This window comes from Gavialis gangeticus, unplaced genomic scaffold (assembly GCF_001723915.1).
Source record: "Gavialis gangeticus isolate Ggan-Ray unplaced genomic scaffold, GavGan_comp1, whole genome shotgun sequence".
NCBI lineage: Eukaryota > Metazoa > Chordata > Crocodylia > Gavialidae > Gavialis > Gavialis gangeticus.
This window is the reverse complement of record NW_017728996.1, coordinates 38,941,213-38,953,218: the sequence shown is the minus strand read 5'-3', so window position 1 is coordinate 38,953,218 and position 12,006 is coordinate 38,941,213. Positions and strand designations below refer to the sequence as shown.

The 12,006-nt window shown below is 47.2% G+C and overlaps 1 protein-coding gene across 5 annotated transcripts in view; it reads left to right on the top strand.

The window, feature by feature from the left end:
• Positions 1 to 12,006, top strand: part of APBA2 (amyloid beta precursor protein binding family A member 2) — a 342,515-nt gene that overhangs the window by 3,834 nt on the left and 326,675 nt on the right. For 4 of the 5 annotated variants that reach the window (XM_019504341.1, XM_019504342.1, XM_019504343.1 and 1 more), the window contains exons 1-2: positions 6,565 to 6,578; positions 10,644 to 10,734. The exons of the other annotated variant lie outside the window; for it this stretch is intronic. The gene's annotated coding sequence lies outside the window, so the exon portion shown is untranslated. Of the gene's footprint in view, positions 1 to 6,564; positions 6,579 to 10,643; positions 10,735 to 12,006 lie in introns of those variants that run through there. 5 annotated transcript variants of the gene reach the window in all.

The following is a 12,006-nucleotide window of genomic DNA, read 5'->3' as shown; positions in this document are numbered from 1 at the left end:
GTGAAAAAGACTGAAAAAAGGGGGGGGGGGGGGGTGGAGTAGTGAGGGGGGCTCCATTAGGAACTCTTTGCTGGAGGGGAAGGCAAGTGGATTGGGGGAAGCATCACCCTGTTTTTGAGATGTCCTCAAAGATGCCACAAGGTATGCATATGTGTGTGATATCTTGTGACGTCCTGGATGCCTCTGGGAACATTCTCCAAGGCCAAATGAAGGTCAAGAAGACGAATTTAAGAATGGGGGTTCAGGCATTCATGGAAAGAGTAGTCTTAGTATAACCAGATAAGCTTTTGGATGTTTATCCAAACACCCAAATACTCCCAACAGCTGCCAGAATGCAGATATGCATCTTATGCAGAAGATTGTCTTATTTTTACTAGTAATCAACTATTTAAGGATAATTTGCATATGAAAGCTTATTACTTAAAAAGGCTATGCATGCTTTAATAGTCCTATGTTGGGGAGCTGTAGGACTACCTGTATACTGACTGAGTGGTAAAACGTTAACAGATTATCTGAACTCTAATGAAACTTGACATTCATTTGCATAAGTGTCTGTAGTAATTGCCTGGTCTTGTTTACAGGTGTTCAAAGGCACAGGGTGGTTAGATATACATCTTTCTTTGAATTTATTTGGAGTTTGGTCCTGGCAAGGCTGAAGAGGGATATTTTTTCAGTCATTTTTTTCTTTGGTATTGTCGTTAAAGCTTTGATGAAGATGTTTCTGAATGGTTGTAGGTAATAAACTGTTACTTTGTCCTTTACACGATGCCTTTTTCTCCAAGGATCTCTGAGTTACTACTGAGAAGGGCTCAGACCCCATAAATCTTCCCTTCTTGGAACATGCATCTCCCTGTGCAGTGGGGCTTGCTAGATCCATTTTTGGTGTAATTTGAGAGCTTTGTCTCAGAGTGGTTATATTGGGTCTAATAGCTATACTGCACTTGTGAAGTAGTCAAAGGAAATGTGGGATTTGCTCTGTCACTGAAATGTAGGGCCCCTCTACCCATGAAGCTAAAGGTACAATGGGATCTAATGCACAATCTAAACAGTTGCATCTCCTGCCATGCCACACATGCATGGCAGGAGACATGATTATGGGATTGTGTATTAGATCTCATCACAGTTTATTGCTGGAGTTGCAGGGGAGGGGATTGTGGCAGCTGCCATGATCCCCAGGGCTTGTTGTTTTACCTTGGGCATCCTGTGGCTGGGACTTCTGTCAGCTGATGGGGCTCCCAGTTGCAGGGGGGGACCTTGCTACAGATGCAGATTAAAACTGGAGAACAGTCACCTATAAAGCTGATACACATTTTCAAGGTCTAACTTTGTAGCTGGTTGGACCTTTTTACTGTGAGATAGCTAATTTGCATGCATAGCTGGTCTCCAGGCAGTTGCACAATTAACCAGTTAATTGCACAATACCTGTAAAGTGTTGTCCCTTCTCATTACAAACAAAGCAACTGGAGCTCATGCCAGCTCTGCCTAAGAGTGTTAGGACATGAAGTGAGGAAGAATGACATTGTAATCAATTGAAACAGCAAAGGGGGATTTAGGGATGCAGCGCTGTTACCTGAGATAGAATTGGTTGAGATTTGAGAGGAGGAGAGACAGCCTGATTTTTTTGGCCACTGGCCTCTAAGATTTCAAATTAGGTTGTCTAACAGGAAAACACAAGGTTTTTGGGCCTGTTCCCATTCTTTCAAGTAAATTAAAATGAAATACTGTTGCTGCTGTGATTGTCTAAAGACATTTTCTCGGCTTCTTGCTTGTTCTGCTTTGTACTGTTGTGGGTAACAGCCAACTGATGATCTTATTTAATGCTGCTTGGCTCTCTAGGCTATTCAGTGAGTCAAAATGGCTCCTCATTTGACTTGGAAAGCTCAGAGAGACTTCTTCCACTCCAGTTTGTCAGATAGAATCTTCCTAGAGCAAGGGATCTAAGAAATGGCCCTCTTATATAAGAGGATCCTACTATTCATTTTTCTGGGAGTCTGTCACCCCAGACTTTGACTTACATTTAGACTGACTTCAGAATCAGTTTTTGGAGGAGGGGTACTATATTTACGTGGCCCCAAGGTAACTTGGACTGTAAGACAACCCCCGAGTTATTGGATTTACAACTTTCAATGTATAGAATCCAATTATTGAATGGTCATCTAAAATTTATCCCTTGCCCCCCTGCTGCAGTGGTGAAAGCATCAGCAGGGGCAGGTGGCCTGACCGTTGCCCCTCTGCTGCCTGACCCCATGACCCTTACCTCCCCCACTTGTACCCCTGTTGGTTGCCCCCCTGTCATTTGCCCCCCAGCCTGGTGCCTGTGCTCCCTGTTGCCTGTTTCCCTTGCTGCTTGCTCTGCCAGGTCCTGTCCCTCCTCACCACTTTTGCCTGTCCCCTGCCCCCTATCTATCCCTCCTTACCCACCCCTGCTGTTGCTTACCCCACGCAATGGTTCTGGCTCCAGCTCTGGCCCAGGGCATGGAGCACACAGTGGCTCTATCCCTGGATCCAGTCAGGCGGCAATAGCTGCTCCAGCCCTGGCCACATCCCTGGCCCAGTGACAGAGGCAGTGGCTTCTGCGTGGGTGCTAGCTCCAGGTCAGGGCCACAGCTGCAGCAGCTCTCCTGTTGCTTTGTGGTCTCCCCCACACTCCTCTTGGGTCACACATTGCACAGTCTCTCCTGCACATCCTCCCTCTCCCCCACCCCCCCCACATCCATCTTGCAGTCTCCCCTGCACTCACCTGACCACGCAACCCCTCCCCCATTACATGAGCCAACTCAAGCCATCCCAGCCCTGACCAGGCAATGCTTGGGCCCCAGATTCTGGTTCTAGCTCCAGTATTTGCATCCAAGACAAGGCTTCCTCTCCCCTCATGTGGAATGGGGAAAAATAACTCACCTTGGAATCAAGTAAATATGGTCTTTTGGAACCATTCTCATGAATATTGTGCAGTCTATTCTTTCGGATAAGCTGCTGAAAAAGGTAATATGGGATGTAGTGGGAGAGAGAGGAAGTTGGTACACCAGCTGCTCACAGTTGACACAATCATGCTCAGCTGACAGTGGGGCAAGTTTTCATTTAAAAGAGTAATGTGATAATGAAAATGAGGTCATGTCACATTTTGTTATAGAATAACTGTCTCCAAAACTTGGCTGGAGCCATGCATAGATGAGCAGATACTGTTATTCAAAAAATAGGAACATCATTTAGACATGGGTCCTGGGAGAGCTTTCTTTATTACTGAGGTTATGGACTTCTCCCACCTTGAAAATCTTGAGGCTTGCAGTAAGATGAGTGACCTATAACTCCCTCAGTTATAATGTCACACCTGTGTCTGAGGCCAAGCACCAGGTGAAACAGGTATTCATATCATTACTAAACATCCTGGGGCAGGTGTTTTGGAGGCTATAAGCAGAGCTACTTCTGGAACTTCTTTGAATGAATATAAATAAATGTACAGTATATTAAAGAGTGCTGGCTTCCTCTGCTGCATGTAGTGGTAATGGCCAGTCCAGCCTCACATGCCACGTGCAGCACACGCTGGCCTTGGGGTCCAATGTGCATGTGGCCTTTGGGGCTTCCTGTGGCATGCGGGTTGGGCTTGGCACTGTGTGCTGCATGAAGTGCCCTGGTCTGACCCCCTGTGTTGCCTGCAGCATGTAGCGCCATGCAGGCACCACACAGGGGCAGGGCTGGTTCATAAGGTGGAAAGATTATATTGCCACACACAAAGGTGGATGAGTTTTAAACCCCTCCAGCTGCCCCCGGGAGAGCTATGCCTGTGTCTCATCCACTCTCTGACCCTTTTATTAATCTGTTTGCCACTTTTGAAGAGTTTTACAAGCATACCCTAAAAGTTTATTGCAGCGAAAAATCATACAAACCTTTACAACTTAACTAAAAGAGAGATTGCACATGTGGCTGTAAAGGGCCAGGCAAGTTCCTTAAATTTCCAAGCTCTGAAAAAGCACCTTAAATGCCCATCTTAACATTTTAAAAATATAGATTTTATTTTTGCTCTTGTATGTCTTGAGATATTTCTTCAACAAAGCAAATTACACGCCTATCAGAACTGCTAACAGATTTGATCTTGGAATATCATTTGATAGTTATCACATTAAGCAGTAAAGCACATTAAGCAGTAACACTCAGTGGAGATCACTTAATTAGTCGATATCAAGTTGTTTGTGACAGTGTCTAGTGTGACAATAAATGGCATTTTCTTGCATTAATATATAGGGTAGTTGGCCATTGATGTTAAAAGTTGTGATAATAGGGAGAGCATGATATGAAGAGGAGCGGTATTATTTGGGTTTTACCAAACAAATCTTGCTTCTCCCATATTCCCTGGACCATCAAGGATACAGCAATACTATAATGCTGCTATATCTAAATGTTATTATATGAACTTCCAGAGGAGATGATATGTTTCAGGTCTGGTTAACTAAATTATAAGTCTGCTGCACTGATATTTTGCCAATTCTGTCATTCAAAGAGAGATCCTTTTCCTTATTCTCTTCTCTGTTTTATTTTTTGGCCTGTCTGACTCTCTAGAGGTGTTTTCCAAAATGGTAGTTAACATTAAGTGGCTCATGTACATACATCTAAGACATTTCTACTCATCAGAGTAACTTTCCTTAAAAAGCTAAAAGAAGTTGCTGTCCAGTCTGGACATTCCGGATTCTGTTCTGGAACAACTTGAATTTGTCAACACAAATGAGATGGATGACATCAGCAGGCTGTGTACTTCTGGGACCCATCATAGATACCCACTTTCACTGCAGTTTCTGTTTTATTGGAGACAGGATTCAGAAGCTGGTGGCCATAATATCATCCATTCTCCAGTCATAGCAAGGCTTTGATGACTTGAATTGGGGTGGATATGCTGTTGTTCATGAATTTCTACACATCTCGAAGTTTATTTTCCCAGACTACAGGAGGCATCAACCCTGTCTTCCCTTCCTTGTTGACTCCCCCAGTATGTTAGGATTTGGAGAGCATTGATCTAGAACAGGGATGCTCAGCCCCCGGCCTGTGGGAACCACGCCATCTGGCCCACAGGTGTCCTCATGGGTGCAAAACTTGTGCAGCAGAGGACCGGAAGTGGCAGTTGTTGCTCTTCTGCTGCCAAATTTCTGAACTCGTGGGGAGCCCTGTGGCCTAGGTGGTACACTAGGTTGGCATGTGGATGTGGCTTGGGGCCTGACCTGGGCTCGTGGAGTCCAGCTGGAGGTGGTGTAGGGCCTGATGTGGCAGCAGGGAGCCCAGGGGGACAGCACAGGGCAGAGGGATGAAGTGCAGGGCCCTCATTTGGGGGCAGAGGATCAAAGTAAGTGGCACAGGGCTCTGATAGGCAGTACATGGATCTGGTGGCATGGGGCCAATTCTTAGGTGTGGGGTCTAATCCAGCCCATGGAACTACACCACACCACTCATCATCCCTCAGCCCTAAAAGGTTGAGCAGTGGTGATATAGAAAATCCATGTCAGACTTGGGAACAATTTAATCCTTGGATAGCAGAAGAACACATCTCTAACAGAGTATTGGTTTGCTTAGCCTCAGAGCAATTCATTCCTAAGGCCCCTGAAAGATGTTAAAGTAAAGGCACGATGGGAACTGATGCAGAATCCCAACAATTGCTCTTCCTGATCACAGGCTGCCCCTGCACCAGCAAGTAACAAGCTTTGTCCCCTTACACTCCCATGGCTGGGAGCCCCATCAGCTGATCAGAACTCCCAGCTGGGGCAGTGCGCCCGTGCACATGTTACACTTTGTGGCTGGTTCCTATCATGACTGATTAAATGTGTGGCCAGTGCCCAGCCTCTGGAGCATGTGGGAACCTTTCAAGACTCCCCTGTGCTCGGGAGGCTGGGAGCCTCAGTTAGCTGAGGGGTACTGATCAGTCCCAGTCCTGATTAGCCAGTATGTACTAGTAGTGTCTTGCAACTCTTTAGCACTGGCTTTGATTAACAAGGAAGGATTTACCAGATCCTTAAACTATCTATAAGCACCTGATCTTCTCTGTTTCCAAATTAAAAGGCAATGAATAAAATCTCTCAAACACCATTCTTGAAAAGGGGAATCCAGGAGAAGGAATCTACAGCCCAAATCCTTAGAGTAAAGATTTGGGCTTGAGTTAGTGGACCTATTTACTTCTGGAACAGAGAGATAAATACTAATTACAGATGAAGACATTAAAAGGCTTTAGTTACAAACATGTACCTCACATGACCCAAAACATAACTACTTTCTATGTCTCTGTTCACATTTTTCACCCACCATGTACAACCCCTTCTTGTCCAGGGAGGTCCCAGACTTATAATTAATTCAGCTGGCAACCACCACTCTACAAGAAAGATCTGTTCCCAAAGTCAGTAATGTAACTAAGATAGGACAAGCAGGCTACCAGCCCTGGGCATTGAATCATAGAAAGTTAGGGGTGGAAGGGACCTTGGAAAGTCATCTAGTTCAATCCCCTGTGGAAAGCAGGACTGTCCCCAACTATATTATCCCAGCTAAGATTTTGTCTAGCTGGGTCTTAAAAACCTCCAAGGATGGAGATTCCACCGCCTCTCTGGGTAATCTGCTCCATTGCTTTACTTCCCTCCTAGTGAGAGAGTTTTTCCTAATATTTAACCCAGGGGTCAGCACCCTCCAGTGCATGTGCCAGAGCATAGCACATGAAGCCATTTTGCTTGGCATGCCACCGCCAACCTAGGTTGTAGGCAGCTGCTGCTGGCCATGGAGTCTGGGTTGCTCGCAGCAGGTGGTGGGGAGGCTGCAAGTCCTGATGTGAGCAGCCCGGGCTCCATGGCTGGCAGCAGCTGCCCAGAACATGAGCTGGATGTGGTAGGCAGTTGTGAGCCTGTAAGCAGCTGCACTGAGGTCTGAAGTCCTGGCCCGGCTCATTCCTGTATGCACTTTGGGGAGCACTGCAGGGAGGGGGCCAAGGCTGCACTCCACTGCCAGGGGCTGCATACCCACAAAGCCTGGCATTCCTATGTGGCAGGTGGGGTGCAGAGTGAGGGGACAAAGGGCACATCCCACCAGACCCAGCTGCAAAGGGCAGGGTGAGCACAGCAGCCCTGCAAAGGAGGGCTCCGGCTGGATGGTCCCTCTGCCTTCGTCTGTGTCTCCTCTACCCACAGAGCTCATCTGCATGGTGGTTGAGGGAGCTGTGTGCCAGGCCTGAACCATGGCCCTGAGAATGGGGCAGGGCAGCTCTCAGCCTGGCCACAGGGCTGGGGGAAGTTGCTTGTGTGTGGGGGTGGTGTGGGAGGGGCAGCTGCTCTGGGGGCTCCTCCTCCCGTACATGAGCGCCGATGGGCTGAGCTGTGCTGCCAGCCCCTGCCCCTGATCCTGCTCCCGCTACTGCTGTGGGACAGCACGGACCTCAGCTACGGCCCTTGTCCCTGTTGTGGCCCCAGGGGTCCCAGCAGGGCCTGTGCTGCCTCTGTGTGTGTCACCCCTGCCTGGTCTGCAAAGGGGAAGGGGCCTACCCGCTCCATGCCCTGGCCCCTTCCTCACTGTGCTCCCTGAGGCAAATGACTGCACCAGGGTCCACAGCCCCAGCTCGGCTTGTTGCTGGAAGCAGCTGCATGCGTGCCTTGAGCGTGGCAGGGAAAGGGCAGGGGCTGTGCTGCCATGACAAGGATTGGACCCCTTGGGGCTCCTCCACTCTCCACTTCTGGTATGCCAGTATCTTTGAAGTCCAGGTTGTAGTTTTTTTTAGCACTTGGCCCAACAATGTTGCCAACCCCTGATCTAACCTAAACTTCCCTTGCTGCAACTTGACAGAATTGCTCCTTGTTCTGTTAACTATGTCAACTATGACGTGTGCCAGAATTGCCCCAGGAGTATTTGCTGTGGCAGGGGGCAGGGCAGCGTCACATCAAGGAGTGTATCTGGAGAGCGGGGTTATGAGTATGTCAGATATAATGATCCTCCCCACCCCCCCCGGAGCCTTTGCTGGAGGAGGTACAGAGCAGGAGTCTCACCCCATGGCTGCTGCTGCTGGAGCAAATCTGCTGCTGCTGTGAAAGCAGCAGGGGCAGCAGTAACCTGGAAAGATCAGCCTTCCCTTCCTCTTTCTCCCCTGTCCCCTTTCAGGTCTACAGTGCTTAGCATATATCCCAACCCTTCTCTCACCCCGGGCGCCCAATGAGCTCCCCCATGCCTCTGCTCAAAGGCAGAACGCTAAACCTGAAAAAGTGAATCGCATTATATATGAGGTACAAATGTAAATCTACTTTCAGAAAGTAGTCAACAAAAAAGACATACTGTAGGTCTGGCTCTTTGTGTGTGGTATAGCATTACATTATTAGTATTAATAAATCCAGTCAATAAAAAGGTGAAGCAACTTTTTCGTAAAGCAGGTCTTAAAACAGATCTTAAACCTCAGGCTTTAAAATCCAGGTGATAGCTGTTTGCAGCTCACTGGAGATAGCAAGCGATGTAAGACTGTCTTGTCTGTCTGCTCATCAAGATGATTTCTTGTCACTGCCAGCCTTTTCAAATTACACCAGAACTCACCCTTAAGAGGCACATGTTTTATAAGATACTCCTAGGAAGAATTTAATTGTTTGGAGGCACTGGTAGATTTTGCTTTTAAAAGGTTGTCATCCTGGTTGGTGTCAGTTTGGCAAGGAGTAGGTTTAAGAAGCTAAGGTTCTTTTGGGACACAGTGATCATGTACCTCATTGCAAGGGAAAAATCCTTATTCCAAACATAAAGCTGGTAATAGAAAGTTGATTACATTTCCTTCTTGTGTTTGTCCAGGGGTAAAGCACCTTTAAAAAAAAACTACACATGCAATCCTGGTATGTTGTTTTTGTCAGAAGTGCTTTAACATTCAACACTGAACTCAACATTGAACATTTCAGAAGCTTTCAAAATCTGAAACTCTTTTCCTTCATGTCCATTATTTCGCAGCCAGTGAGGATTGTAGCCAACATGCAAAGATATATCCATCTGGTCATGTTTTTCACATCTTCACTAAATCTTACAAATAAAATGTGCAGATTTCCTCTGTTTCTGCCACTGGGCCAAGAAATTTGAATGTTATGCTCACTCGGTGACACGTGTGAGTTCGTAGGCATCCTTGATTTCCTGTCCTGGTGATATGCTGCTATTGGACATTCCACATGTATTTTCCTGTGGAAAAAAGGAATTTTTTACCTGAGCATTTCCTTTTGTTTAACAGAAAGGCTATAGATACAATAAGTCCTTGTGCCAGCCGGATAGTTCTGAGGGAGACTTAAACTCTTGAAAGTCTCTTCCATAGTTTTTTTTCTATATACTTAATAGTTTTGGGGACCTTCTTAATAACCCTCAGTATTTGAATTTTAAGTAGTTATGCAGCAGCATGTGCTCATATGAATTTCTTCCTCAATTGAATACTGTAGGGGTATACCAGGCATAGGCAGTCAGTCTAAGAAGATTATGTGAGGTGAGGGGTTTACCATAGTGGAAGCCAGGGTCAAAGCTGGGTATCAAAGTAAGGGTCAAGACTAGGTTGTGGTCCAGGCAAGAACAAGAGCAAACAAGAACAAGCAAAAAGGCCCAAGAAAGCAATACTGAACCATTAGGGCTGTGTGAAATTTTGGCAGTTGTTTTGTTTTGGAGGTGTTTTGGCCTGTTTCGGTGCCCAAAACACCAAATCTGAAATGAAACAGAAGGCTCTGAAACATCTCCAAAACTAAACAAAACCATCTGAAACGTTTCGGAAATGTTTCAGGCATTTTGAAATGTTTTGGAGGTGCCCCCCTAGGAATAGTTTGGCAGAGCCCCCAGCCCTCCTTTTAAAGTGCCAGGAGCCTGGGGCCGGGCAGGGCAGCCATGGGGGCTTCTCTCACTGCTCCCCCTGCCGGGGCAGAGGCAGGCACAGCTGCAGGAGCCGCAGGAGAAGCCCCCATGGCTGCCCTGCCCAGCCTCACCCCACTTTCAGCCCCAGCCTCCTGGCACTTAAAAAAAGCCCGGCATTCACCGGCTGCAGCAGCGGTGATCAGGGCCTCTGAGGGCTCCTGGCAGAGCCCCCCTGCACAGTGGGGGGCAGTGGGGATTGTGCCTCTCTGCCTGGCACCTGCATGGCAGCTGTCCCATGGCACAGGTGCAGCACTGCACACTCTGGGAGCTGGGGCTGCTCGTGCGGAGTGGTGCTGGGCTCTGGTTGACTGCTGGAGCTGCCTCAGCTCCCAGACAATGCATGGCACCCTGCCGAGCCATGCTGCACCTGTGCCATAGGGCAGCTGCTGCGTGGGTGCCAGCTGGAGGGGCGATCCCTGCTGCCACCCATTTCCCCACGCTGCGCAAGGGGGCTGTGCTATGAGCCCTCAGAAGCTCTTATAGCCGCTGCTATAGCTGGTGAATGTGGGGGTTTTGGGTTTTTTTTGTTAAGTGCTGGGAGGCTGGGGCTGGGCAGGAGATGAAGCCAGGCAGGGCAGCCATGGAGGCTTCTCCTACAGATCCCCCCACCAGGGCAGAGGCAGACACACCTGGAGGAGCCGCGGGAGGACCTGCAGTTGCCCGGCTGTGCCTGCCTTCCTCGGCTAGCTACCTGGTAGTGCTGTGGTCGGGGCTCCTCTCTGTAGGTGCTAGTGTTTCAAGTTCAAGCCCTAGGTTTGCCTTCCCAATCTACTTTGTAGAGGTCTACCTTGAATTACCCGACTAGACCTTCAGATCTTTGGGTGTTCTCATTTGTCTTGATTGTCCAGTTTGATTCTAGCCTCTAAAGAGGTAAGTCACAAGTAAGACTCCTTGTAGTGGATACAGGCATTTCCTGCTAGAAGAAGGAAAATTTTCAAGCAAGTTAAATGTTCCATTTGTGTAATTCCATACATTTCACATGAATAGCAGAGAAGTTATGTTATGCAGCACAAATAAAGTCTAAAAATCATAAGAGCCTTTCTAAGAAAGCTCCTTCATGACTCTTACAAATTCACAGATATTCAATATTTCACTGGTACTTAGCTTTCTGTGAATTTAATAGTGTGTTTGTGCTCACTTCTCATGTTCCTTAGCCTATTCTTTTGTGCCTTATGGTTTTCTCTTAATTAGTCTAAAGCCTTTGATATTATTCTCTGCTGACCCAAGCTCAGAGCTTTTTCTTTAAAAACAAGAAACCAAGAAGTGTGGTTTGATGTTTAACACTTGTTGGATACATCATTTCAATCAACCCACTCTTTGTGTTTCTAGTCTTCTTAGACCTGTTTTAATGTTAACGTGTAACTTAATGATGGATTTCTAGATTAAACAGCCTTACCCCAAACAGCAGGTAAATTAGCAATTGCAGAAATCTTCAGTAAAGTACTGGGGAGCAATCTGCCTCCTCACATCTAATAAAATCATGTTCTGCAGCAGTGAATAGTAAAATTGCACTTTATTTTAGTGTAATTCATATTTTTTTCTGGTTGGCAAAGGCAACTGTTTTCTGCCTTTTTGGCAAAAAAATAAGTAAATAAATTTAACACCCAGTCTGAACTGCTGGACCGAGTAGTTACAGAACACTAAGGGAGAATATACTGAAACCAGGGCTATTCTGGGGCACACACATTATTTCAGACATCACTGAGACTTATGCTCTTCGGGGGCTTAGTACCATTGCTGTGCTCAGAATCTTTCTTTCTGGACCCCTTTCTGACTGATAACCTGCTTTTCTTCACCCTGATCACTTTCTTCTCCTGCCCCTAAACATGCTCATCTCCCTGTCCATATTCCCTTCTGACTGACAACATTATTGTTGACTCCAAGATGAACATGGGCCGGCAGTGTGGGGAGGCAGTCAAGAAGGCCAACCGTACCTTGTCATGCATCCACAGATGCATCTCGAGCAGGTCCAAAGAGGTGATCCTCCCCCTCTATGCGGCACTGGTCAGGCCGCAGTTGGAGTACTGCGTCCAGCTCTGGGCGCCGCATTTCAAGAGGGATGTGGACAGCATGGAGAGGGTCCAGAGGAGGGCCACACGCATGATCAGGGGACAGCAGGGCAGGCCCTATGAGGAGAGGCTA